The sequence below is a fragment of the Mustela putorius genome, unplaced genomic scaffold (genome assembly GCF_011764305.1).
Source record: "Mustela putorius furo isolate JIRA1106 unplaced genomic scaffold, ASM1176430v1.1 tig00000281_pilon_pilon_pilon, whole genome shotgun sequence".
NCBI classification, from domain to species: Eukaryota; Metazoa; Chordata; class Mammalia; order Carnivora; family Mustelidae; genus Mustela; species Mustela putorius.
Window position 1 is genome coordinate 13879174 of NW_025421343.1, and position 12449 is coordinate 13891622.

Genomic DNA, 12449 nt, shown 5'->3' on the forward strand with positions numbered 1-12449 from the left:
AGTGCAATAACAAATGGTGCTGGGAAAATTGGACAGCCACATGCAGAAAAATGAAATTGGACTATTTCCTTACACCATACACAAAAATAGACTCAAAATGGAATAAGAACCTCAATGTGAGAAAGAAATCCATCAAAATCTTTGAGGAGAACACAGGCAGCAACCTCTTTGACCTCAACCGCAGCAACTTCTTCCTAGGAACATAGCCTAAGACAACAGAAGCAAGGGCAAAAAATGAACTATTGGGATTTTGTCAAGATCAAAAGCTTTTGTACAGGGACACCTGGGTGGCTCAGTTGGTTAAGCAACTGCCTTCGGCTCAGGTCATGATCCCAGCGTCCTGGGATCGAGTCCCACATCGGGCTCCTTGCTCGGCAGGGAGTCTGCTTCTCCCTCTGCCTCTGCCTGCCATTCTGTCTGCCTGTGTTCACGCGCTCTCTCTCTCTGACAAATAAATAAAAAAATCTTTAAAAAAAAAAACTTTTGTACAGCAAAGGAAACAGTTAACAAAATCAAAAGACAACTGACAGAATGGGAGAAGATATTTGCAAATGACATATCAGATAAAGGGTTAGTATCCAAAATCTATAAAGAGCTTAGCAAACTCAACATCCAAAGAACAAATAATTTAATCAAGAAATGGGCAGACATGAACAGACATTTCTGCAAAGAAGATATCCAGATGGCCAGCAGACACATGAAAAAATGCTCCACATCACTCATCATCAGGGAAATACAAATCAAAACCACAATGAGATACCACCTCACACCAGTCAGAATGGCTAAAATTAACAAGTCAAGAAATGACAGACGCTGGCAAGGATGCGGAGAGAGGGGAACCCTCCTACACTGTTAGTGGGAATGCAAGCTGGTGCAACCACTGTGGAAAAGAGTGTGGAGGTTCAGTTCCTCAAAAAACTGAAAATAGAGCTACCCTGTCAATCATTTTTTTAAAAAAGATTTTAATTTAGGGATTCTTGGGTGGTTCAATCAGTTAAGTAGCTGCCTTTGGCTCAGGTCAAGATACCAGGGTCCTGGGATCGAGTCTCGCATTGGGCTCCCTGCTCAGCAGGGAGCCTGCTTCTCTCTCTCCCTTTACCTGCTACTCTGCCTGCTTATGCTCTCTCTCTGCCAAATCAATAGATAAAATCTTTTTTTAAGGTTTTTATTTATTTGAGAGAGAGAGAGAGAAGCTGGGAGAGGGAGAAGCAGGCTCCCCACAGACAAGGGAACCTGAAGCCAGGCTTGATCCCAGGACCTGGGGATCATGACTCAAGTCGAAGGCAGATGCTTAGACGACTGAGCCACCCAGGCACCACCCCCCATGTCAATCATTTTAACTGTACAATTCAGGGACATCAAGTACCATCACAGTGTTGTATAGCCATCGCCTGTCTCCATCTCCAGAACTTTTTCATCACTTCAGATTGAAACTCGGAAGCCATTCAACACTTTCCCCTTTTTCTGCCAGGCCCTGGTAACTCTATTCTACTTTCTGCCTCTATGAATTGCCTATTCCATATACCTCAGATAAGTGGAATCATACAGCATTTGTCCTTTCATGTCTGGCTGATGTCACTCAGCCTAATGACTTCCATGTTGTAGCACGTGTCCAGGTTCCATTCCTGCTTATGGCTGAAGATTAAGTCTTTAATCAACAGGTCTTCACCAGGGTTTGATGTTTCCAATACATTCTGCAAAATTCCCTCGGACATTCATTAAATCTGGAATTGACTTCTCTCTTTCCTGCATCTTTGTTCTTTTTATCCTCTACATGGCATCTGACATCTGGTAGTGTCTGGGCAAGGTGTTTCATTTGGTTCTCTTGGATGAGAAGAGGTGCTCCCAGGTTGGAAGTCTACGCTGGGAACGGACAGCCTGGGGCGCAGCACCAACAAAACACATGAGAAGCCTCTCTCTTGCGTGACGGCTCAGGAACACCTGTCATCACATCCCACACCCACGTCCCGTAAGCCTGTGTAGCATGCTTTGGTGTGTTCCATGTGTCTTCATATTTCTTATTTGATTTAATCCAAACCCCATGATATGGCTGGGTGTCAGTGACCCCTTTGTACTCCAAGGAGACTAAGGCTCAGGTACGTGATGGTTCTTGCCTCCCCAGGCGGTCGGTGGCTTCCTTGAGACTGGACAAGAACACTCAAGTCCAGGAATTCTATTACCTCACGGGGGAACTCGAAGGCAACAAAGGCTTCAGCCTCCCTTTCTCTTGCATGGTCCTTCCTCTTCCTGCCTTGCGGGGTTCGGATGGATGGACACGGTTAGGAAAGCATGGAGAAATAAGGAGACTAAACACTGGCCCTTCCCATTCATTCCTCAGCTTCCGGCAAGCCCAGCTTTCTTTGGCGATTCCCTTAGGGCTGAGTCTGGCGCCCTCAAGAGGCGAGGGCAGGAATGTGGCAAATGGGGCAAACAGCATAGACTTATTCCTGGGGACTCAGGGCTAACACCATGGGACTGGGAGCCTTCTCCTTACCTGTGTGGGCTCCCTACAAAAAATGCCATTAACTACAGCCAATGTGAGAATAAATGATTCATGCAGTGGTTCAAATATGACGAAAAGCAAAGGGAATGCTGTGAAAAATCTCTCTTGTCACCAGCACCCACTTTCTTCCTTAGGGGCATCAGTGTTTTCTACTTTTGTATATTGTTCCTGAAAAATATTATATATACCTGTGAGAACCTATATACACGTTACACACATATCAATGTCTGCTTGGATGTGTGTGCATATGCATATATATACATATTTTTATTTGCTTTTCCCCCCCACAAATTGTGGCATATTGTACATACTGCTCTGTGCCTTGCTCCCCCCCCCCCATTTAATAGAATAGTAATAGCAATAAGCATAGATTGTGCTTACCAAGCACGGAGGACTGTTCTAAGAATTTGATACTTGTTGATTGATGGTCTTAATTCATTTACTCCTCACTGCAACCCCATGACATAACATTATTTTTTCAACACTGCTCATAATAAAAACCACGCAAATTAAAACAACACTGAGATACTGCTTTTCCTCCATCACACTGTTAAAGATCAAAAAGCCTGCTAACACACCATGTGGGGAAGGGTGTGGAGAAACTGACAGGCCATAAATGGTTGGCATGCCATTTAGCAATATCTATCAAAATTGTAAAGGTACAGGGGCCCCTGGGTGGCCCAGTGAGTTAAGCCCCTGCCTTCGGCTCAGGTTCTGGGATCAAGCCCCGCATCTGGCTCTCTGCTCAGCCAGGGAGCCTGTTTCCCCTTCCAGCTCTGCCTGTCTCTCTGCCTACTTGTGATCTCTCTCTCTCTCTCTCTGTCAAATAAATAAATTAATAAAATCTTTGAAAAAAATATAGTGCCACCCTGGCTTTAAAAAAAAAAAATCAAAGGGGCACCTGGGTGGCTCAGTGGGTTAAGCCTCTGTCTTCGGATCAGGTCATGATCTCAGGGTCCTGGGATTGGGCCCCGCATCAGGCTCTCTGCTCAGCAGGGAGCCTGCTTCCTCCTCCTCTCTCTCTCTCTGCCCTCCTCTCTGCCTGCTTGTGATCTCTCTCTATCAAATAAATAAATAAAATCTTTAAAAAAATAAAAAATAAAAAATCATAAAGGTACATAACTTTGAGCAGGCAATTCCACTTCTAGAAATTTTCCCTGGAGATATACTTCACAGGACACTGAAAGACTTGGACACAATTTGCTCATGCAACATTGTTTGTGATCGCAAAAGTTTGGGAAAAAACTTAAATGCACATCAGTAGAGACTGGCTAAATAATTATGGTATATTAACATCCATTCATTGGAAGATTAGGCACTTATTCTGAAAACAGGTCAACTTTTTATGTACAGAAGTGGGACACTCCCAGATGGGGAATGTCTTAGTCCATTTGGGTTGCTAGAACAAGATACCATAAGTTGGATAGTTTATAAACAACACAAATGTATTTCTCCCAGTTCCAGAGGCTGAGCAGTTCAAGATCAAGATGCTGGCAGATTCGCCATCTGGTGCAAGACTGTGTACTGGTTCATAGATGGTTGTCTTTTCCCTGTGTTCTCACATGGCAGAAGGGGTGAGAGATCTGTCTAGAGTCTCATTCAGAAGGTGAGCGATTCCTTTCATGAGAATTCCACTGCCATGATTGAATCACCCCACAAAAGCCCCACCTCTAAATACTAAATACTAGGAAGTTTGAGGGGACACAAACATGCAGTCTGGCACAGAGAGGTAGTGCAAGATCATGGTTAAGAATCCAGACTGAAGGGATGCCTGGGTGGCTCTATTGGTTAAGCGACTGCCTTCGGTTCAGGTCATGATCCTGGAGTCCCAGGATCAAGTCCCATATCAGGCTTCCTGCTCAACAGGGAGTCTGCTTCTCCCTCTGACCCTCCCACTTCTCATGCTCATTCTCTCTCACACACACTCTCTCTCAAATAAATAAATAAAATCTTTAAAAAAAAGAATCCAGACTGAAGCCAGGCCCACTTGCTTTCTATTCTGGCTCTGCTCCAGCAATTGTGAAAAATTGTACTGTTACTTAACCTCTGGTTTCCCCATCTGAAACATGCAGCTTTTAATAACACCCTTGTAATACTCCCCACCAGCCCAAAGACAGGTGAGAAATAAATGCTCATGAGTATATGCCATTGGGATTTTGTGGGTATTTGTTACACAGTATATAACTAACTGATACATGCTCATGGTAGGTACTCAACTACCTTCTTTTTTTTTTAAGATTTTATTTATTTATTTGACAGACAGAGATCACAAGTAGGCAGAGAGGCAGGCAGAGAGAGAGGAGGAAGCAGGCTCCCCGCCCAGCAGAGAGCCCAATGCGGGGATCGATCCCAGGACCCTAGGACCATGACCTGAGCCGAAGGCAGAGGCTTTAACCCACTGAGTCACCCAGACGCCCCTCAACTACCTTCTTAACGACTCTGAGATTCTTTTGGTCTTTTCCTTGTGGCTATACAACTCTAGATATCATGGTCACATTCAAGGGAAAAGAGACAGAGATGGTCAGAGAGGGGGACACGTCAATTGAATCTATCTTTTTTTAATCAGGAAAGCAGAAGATTGACTTGACTTGACGTGCGCGCGCACACACACACACACACACACACACACGCATGCATGAGGACTGTATCTTCTGGTCCAATCCTGGTTGCAGGGGGACTGGGAATAGAGGAACAGATTTGTCATGCCTGTCTTAGATCAGCCATGAATTATGTCCTTGGGGCTAGTTGCATTTCTTTTCTTTTCTTTCTTTCTTTTTTTTTTTTTAAGATTTTATTTATTTATTTGAAAGATAGAGAGAGAGAGAGAACAAGTGGTGGGAGGGGCAGAGCGAGGGAGAAGCAGGCTCCCCACTGAGCAGGGAACCTAATATGGGACTTGATTTGGGGACCCCGAGATCATGACCTGAGCCGAAGGCAGACGCTTAGCCACCCAAGTGCCCTCAGGTGCATTTCTATCCCCAACAAATTGAATTTGTTAGTAAGGAAGAAGGAAAAATGGATGTTGGTAAACAAAGGCAGAGTCTGCTGCAGGGACTCAGGCACATCCTCAAGACATAGACTAAAATGATGTGTTTTCTTCTGGCTTTCTGTTTTGTTTTGTTTTGTGAAATGGAGCTTCCGGCAGGTGACAAGGCAAGCATTCAGAACCTCTGCCTTCTGGACTTGGCACTGTGAAGTCCTCTTGGTCCCTGGCTCCCGTTCCAGGCCCTCACCTCAATGGGTCCCAGTTTGCCTTCATCGCCCTTCAAAGCAGATCCAACCCCTGTGTTGGGGGGAGTGACCAGTGTTAAGCTAGTGGGGAGGGCTCCATGGGTCACTTGGAGGACCACTGCTGAATTTCCTGAGGTCCTTTCCAGAGCCAAGCTGGGGCAGGCACTGGAGTCTGACGTTTTAGTAGCCAACAAGACTCCTAGAGAACCATAAATTCTCTTGCTGGTTTCCCCTCATAATAAGCACATAGTGCACTTACCCTGGGTGAGGGGGACCTGGATTCTTCTAAAGTCCAATCTGGTGGCTCTATCGGTCAGGAGAAGCTGAGTTGTGGTGTGATAACCAACAGGCTTAAAAGTGTAATGGCTTAAAGACAGAGTTTATTTCTTATTCATTGTAAATATCCACATGAATCCACTGGGGGCTCCATTCCATTTCTCCCCGCTATGGGATGCAGGCTGATGGCATAGCCGCCATTCTGAGCTTAGTGGTTGCGGGGACAGAGGGAAAGAAAAGATCTGGAGGGTCTCACAGCAGCATTTCAATGCTCCAATTTGGGAGAGAATCCAATAATTTCTACTCACAGCTCCCTGCTGAGGACCAATCACATGACCCCACCCAACCACAGAGGGTTCCAGAGGTGTGATGCTGCCGTGCCTGGAAGAGAGATAGCAGGAAATGTTTAGTGAGCCGCATTCATGATGACTACAGAAATTTTGGGAAAGTTGCCTAATTTCTCCAAGTCTCCTTTATTTCATCTAAAAGTAGTGTTTCTAAGGAGAAAACTGGGTATGGTCAAAGTAGCTCTTATAATCCCTTTAGCCATTGGATATCCATAGGCAAAAAAAAAAAAAAGAATTTAAACTTAACCTCACACTTTATACAGAAATTAACTAAAAAATGGATCATAGCACAGATTTCATGGAGCACTGGATGTGGTGCAAAAATAATGAATACTGTTATGCTGAGAATAAAAAATAAATTTAAAAAATCTATATATAATATATATATAAAACACAGTGCTCACTTAGATATATAATATATATGTGTATACATATTATAGATGTATGTATATGTATACACAAACACACACACACACACCCCTTTACATCATCCCAATGCTTTCATCCATTGATGGATACTTAGGTTGTTTCATATCTTAGCTATTATAAATAATGCTGCAATGAACACAAGGGTGTGTATATCTTTTTGAAAAAAAAAATGGATCATAGACTTAACTGGGCTTGAATCCAAACTATAAAACTTGAAAAAAACATAGGATCTAGGCCTGTGCATGATCCAGAAAAGGAAACATTAATAAACTGGACCTCATTAAAATGAAAACCTTTTGCTCTGCAGAAGATCCCACTGACAGTGTCAAAGACAATTTACACAAAGTTACATGTGATAAAACTGCCAAGAGCCACGCACACAAATAAATACATGTATATCTGGTACATTCTAAAGATTGTACCACTGTGGGTTTCTTGGGTTTGAGATCCTACTACTGTAACACATGACCTTAACCCTCGGGGAGGCTCAACGAAGGGTGTGTGGCACCTCCTTGCACATCTCTTTGCGCTTTCCTGAAAATTTATAATGATTTCAAAATAAGACCAAAAAAAGGTCAGCCACCCATAAAGAAATGTGCTCTGGGAGCCATATTATCCATAACAACCTTCTATTTAAGAGCCACTTGTTCATCTATATGCTCCCAATATGGTGGCTTCTGGGATGGGCGTGTCAGTATTGGGAACGCACGACAGAGCCACCAGAATCATTGCGACTACCATTTCTTTTTCCCTGCCTCTTTGTTTTATGGCGTTCACAGGTCTACAGCTTTTTATGGGAAACCCTTGGGGCCAGGAAGTTTGAAGTTTATTTTCAAGGGGGGTTAGAAAAGTAATATGTGCTGCGACATGTAGCCTGTAACTCATGCTCACCAGCAGGGTGGGGGGCGGCCTCCCTTACCAAGCACCCTAACATTCATAGTCATTGTATTGCAGCACAACGCATTGAATGCACTGTATGAACATTCCCAGGAAATGGCATACCCACAGACTGAAATGGTCAAGTGTCAGTTCAAGTCACCAAACGAGCCCATCAAGGTCCGCTTCAGCCCCACACATGACATACCCCGAGAGGGCGCACATGTTTGGCCAGAACTTTGGGCCTTGGGACTGACAGAGCAGCCACTGTGGAGTGCCACAGGGAGTGGCTGCTGTGACTTCTCCATGTGTGGAGCTCTTTGTGACCTGAATTGTGTCCACAGATGCCGCTGTGCTCAGGGTGTGAGGGACCCCGCCCCCGAAGGTCCATGACCAGAGCCTGAGTGCGGGGCCCTCAGCTGCCTCTTCCTGGCCCTAAGACATCGCCCTCTCCATACAGGCCGGTAGTGGGGGTCACAGCCCTCGAAGGAGAGGCACTTTGCCTGTTCCCCAGCCTGCTCACAGTCTCCTCAGGTGGCTGGAGTTGGGGCCAGAGCTGCCACGGGTCTGCGAGGGAGCCCCACCAGTGCCTTCTCACAGATGAATGAATGGAGGTCCAGAGAGGGTGAGTGACTTGTGTAGACTCACACAGCTACCCAGGGAACTGAGATGGGGGAGTGGGGAGGATTCAGACAGGGGCAGAGGTGCTGGGGGCATGTTTAAAAGCTGGGACTAAATAAGCTTCCCACGCTGGCTCAAGACCTCAGAAAAGACCCCTAGCAGCCCGCTAGCAAGGGAGCGCCCCCACCCCTAGCACATCTGAGAGGTCCCCCCACCTTCCAGGCGTGGGGGTGGTGTGTGTGTGGGGGAAAGGGTCATTAAGCCGCACCCGGCATCCCCCATTTAGTGTACCCCGTCCCCAGGGCTGCTTGTGGGCACTGCCGGCCCAGGCGGGAAGCCCTGGCGGGGGGTGTGGGCACCCCCGGCCCCCCAGGCAGACCCCGCGGGCGCCCGGTCCCTGTGTGGGCTGCTTTGACTCTGTGCCGGAGCCGAGCTTAGGCAAACCACGCCGCACTGGACGCCATTCAAGCTTTTACAGGCCCTCAAATTGGGGCTGGAGCCGGAGAGGAAATACTAAAATCCTGTGTACACAATTCTGTCTGCGCGTGCCGGGCTCCAGCAGAATCAGGCGCACGGGGCACGCATTTGTACTGTTCAGGGGCTCCGCTCCTTCCGCCGCTCTGTTTCTAAGGGGATCCCTGATGTGCCGCCCAAATCCAGGGCTCCTGAGCATGGGCCCGGTGAGGACGAACGGGTATCGGACTGCATTTCTCTCCTACCCCCAGGGCCCCAGCACACAAAGCTGGGCTCAGAATCCCTGTGATCCTTAAGCCACACATGCTGAGTGGTTCAGGCCCCTGGCCCCTCGTGCCCAGCAGAGAGAGGCCGCTTAGAGGTCCTCCGAGCCTGGCCCTCGGAACCAGGCAGACCTGGGTGGGAAGCAGGCTCACCCCGGACGATGGGCACCGGCCTCCCTTTCTGCATCTGTAGGATGGGCCCCGTCGTGGTGAGCATCCTCAGGTTTCCTGTGAAGACTCAAGAGATGAGGGCGATAGCGAAACAGCCTAGAGTCTGACCCATCATAGGTGGTCACTAAATGGTAGCCATTGTTATTATTTGTGTGGAGTAATAGTAAGAGCACCATTGAGATCCAGGTAAACTCTAAGTGCTAGGTACAGTTTTCATTTTGTGGGGGAGAGACTAGAACCCCAAGGAGAAGAATGACTTACCTAAGGTCCCACAGCCAGTGATTGGTTGGGTCAGGCCTTGAATCCAGGCAGTCTCTTTCAGTCTTAGGCGCTTTGCTGCCCCCTTTGAACTGCTGGTCGGCCCTATGTGACTATGGCTTCCTCTGCCTGGCCTGAAGCTCCCGCACTTAGCCCCCAGTTCACCCTAACGGTTTTATCCCTGTCAAGCATTCTCAAGCGCTTCTTCAGCCCCTGGCCAGTCATCCCTCCCGGGGCTTCTGAACCAAGGCTCCCCCTTCCAGCTCGCAGCCCAGGCTCAGCCCTTTCTAGTGCAAAGCTCTGTCTGCTGCCTGGGCCTTCGGTCCTCCTGGATCACGCCCTCAGAGAGATCTGCTCCCTCTCTGAGCCACCCCAACCCTACCCTTACCCTTAACCCTCCCCCCCGCACCTTCAGGTCTCCCATCCCCTTGAACCTTGGGCCGCTGGGTGTGTGGATGTGTTTGTTCCCTTGTTTTGGTCCCTCATTAAGATCTCTGCAGGTCTGGCCCAGTCTCCTGGGCAGAGCAGGGTCTTCCATTTGAGGAAAGTGAATTTTTTACCGATGGCAACTCGGGGCTGATGGGTGACATCAGACTGGTGTCCTACATGAGGGAAGGAATAGCAGGACCCAAGTCCACTTGCTTTGGGGAGGTGAGGGACAAGATGGGCATCAGTCCCATGTTCCTGGCATCTGCTACCAGACCAAGAAACATCCAGGACAATGGGAGCATGGTCTGGGCTCCCCTGCCCACAGGTGTTTGTGGGGTCCTGCCCAGCCCTGCCTCCTCCCCCCCCCCACTTAATTGTCCTGTCGTCAGGGCCTCTCAGGAGCCCTGCTCATTCTCAGGTAAGGACAGATGCCTCACAGGGGTCTGAGCTCCTTCTGGCTGGACTCCCCCACACAAGCAGCCCCCAGAGGGCATCTGTTCTCCAGCCTGTCCTCAGCTTGAGCCAAGCTGACCTGCACCTCCTAGGGGGTCTTCCAGATTTCTGCAAGCGCCCCCACCCTGCTTCCCACAAACAGCCCAAGCCCCTAGTGCCAACACTCTAGAGCTCCACTGTGCTGTGGAGATCGCATGGCTTTGGAATCTGGAGGCCGGGTTTCAGTTCCAGCGGTGATTCCATGAAGTCTTAGGTACTTCCTTTAGTATCTCCTGAGCCCCAGTTTCCCCGTGGGAGCGATAGCAGTTGTCTCATTTCCTTGATAATAAGCGGCCTGAGAGGATGAGAGGGCCTGGCTGAAGTGTTCGTTGTTTAAGTTGGGAGTCACAGCACTGGGGTGACCCGGGAAATCCCGGTGGTCTGGGAGCCAAGCCAGAGGGGATGAGCCCGTGACCCGGCCCCTGCTGTGAGAAGGCAGGAGTTGCCTCCCTGTGGGACTCACAGCAGAGTGCTCCCTCCTCCCACGGAGGAGACAAGAGGGTGGTTCTTCCTGAGTACCTCTCAGCTTTGACCTTTAAGGGTGGTGTCCATGTAATGGGCGAAACTGCTGCAAGTTTGGGGGTGCCACGGTAGCCATGTTGGGACCCCCCCCTGAGGCCTAGCAGAGCTGCAGTGGTGCTCTGTGAGTGCAGACTGGTTCGGGACCACACACAAGCCTCCCCAAGGGCTTCCAAACAGGACACAGGGCTGAGGGGCTGAGGACCTGTGGGTGGGAGAATCTGGATGCCTTTCACCTTCGCCAACAGGCTGTTGAGGCCCAAGGGTCCTGGCGTCTGGACCGCTTGCTCCCCTGAGAGGGGGATGGAGGCTGGATGCCCCATCCTGCTCCATCCAGCCTTGAGAACCCATGGCCTCCTCATGCAGATCCCTGGCGGAGCGCCGTCTGCACGGCACGATAGTGCCCTCTGCTGGCCATGCTGGGCCGCCACGGGCTTCTGGAGGCCAGGGCCAGGGGACCTCATGCCCACATAGGCAGTGCCTCCATAGCCCCTCAGGTGGGAGGTCTGGGAGAAAGCCCCAGTAGGTGGGAGGCTCATTTCCATTTTACAGATGAGGAAACTGAGGGCTGGAGAAGCAAAGTAAGGTGCTTAGGAGGCCATAGCTATTGAATGGCTGAGCCAGAGCCATCCTTCCACGCCCTTACCCCACTCCAGTGAGACTCTTCTTGTGTGAACGTAACAACACTCAGGCATGCTGGAAATTCCACTCTTTCTTCATTATTATTTCATTAAAATCGAATTATTTATTATTTGCTTCATTAAAATCAAATTAGATCTGACTCCACCTCTGCCAGGATGGCTGAAACATGCATTCTTTCTTGCTTTTAGAAATAGAAGAGGGGCTCTTCCTCCTTAGGCCTGTGCAAGAGGCCGGAGCCTGACGTGATGCTGGAAATGGGAGGAGGGCAGGGGGGCTCTGTGGCTTCCCTGCCGAGGCTGGCAGCCCTGGGGCCCAGGCCCGTGTTCACTCCCTTCCCTGCTGCCCTACACAGCCAGCTCTGTCATCTGAGGTCCTGTCCCTCCATGGAGGCAGGGGACGCTGAGATCCTGGCCATGGGGTTCTCCCAAAGCCCCTCTTTCTCCTCTCCCCAACTCCCACCCAATCCTCTTAAATTACTTGAGATCCTGAAAATAAAAGTGGGAAAGACGGGTTGAATAAGGAGAGGAAAATCTATCAAAAAAAAAAAAAAAAAAGAATAGCAAATGATAATCTCAGGACAAGGGCCTGCTTCTCTAAAATCAGCTGGGTAGCAACATAGGCCTGTGGAAAAATGCTGTGTCCTTGGAGTGACCTTCATCCTCAGACAGTGAGTAGGTTGGTTGAATCCAGGGGAAGAAGCCTGGGGGAAGGAGTTGGGCATGGGGAATGGAGCATGCCGACTCCTCAAGGAAATCCATGAAAGTTAAAAAGAGGTTATGGGAAAGTGGTGAAGGCATGAACATCGAGGGAGCCTGAGTTCTGGGTGGCAAAGCCACTGCTGTCTGAAAGGAATAAACATAGGGTTCCCTGTTGTCATCGCAGTGGGCCTGGTAGGTCGAACTGTGGCCCTTGGGACTC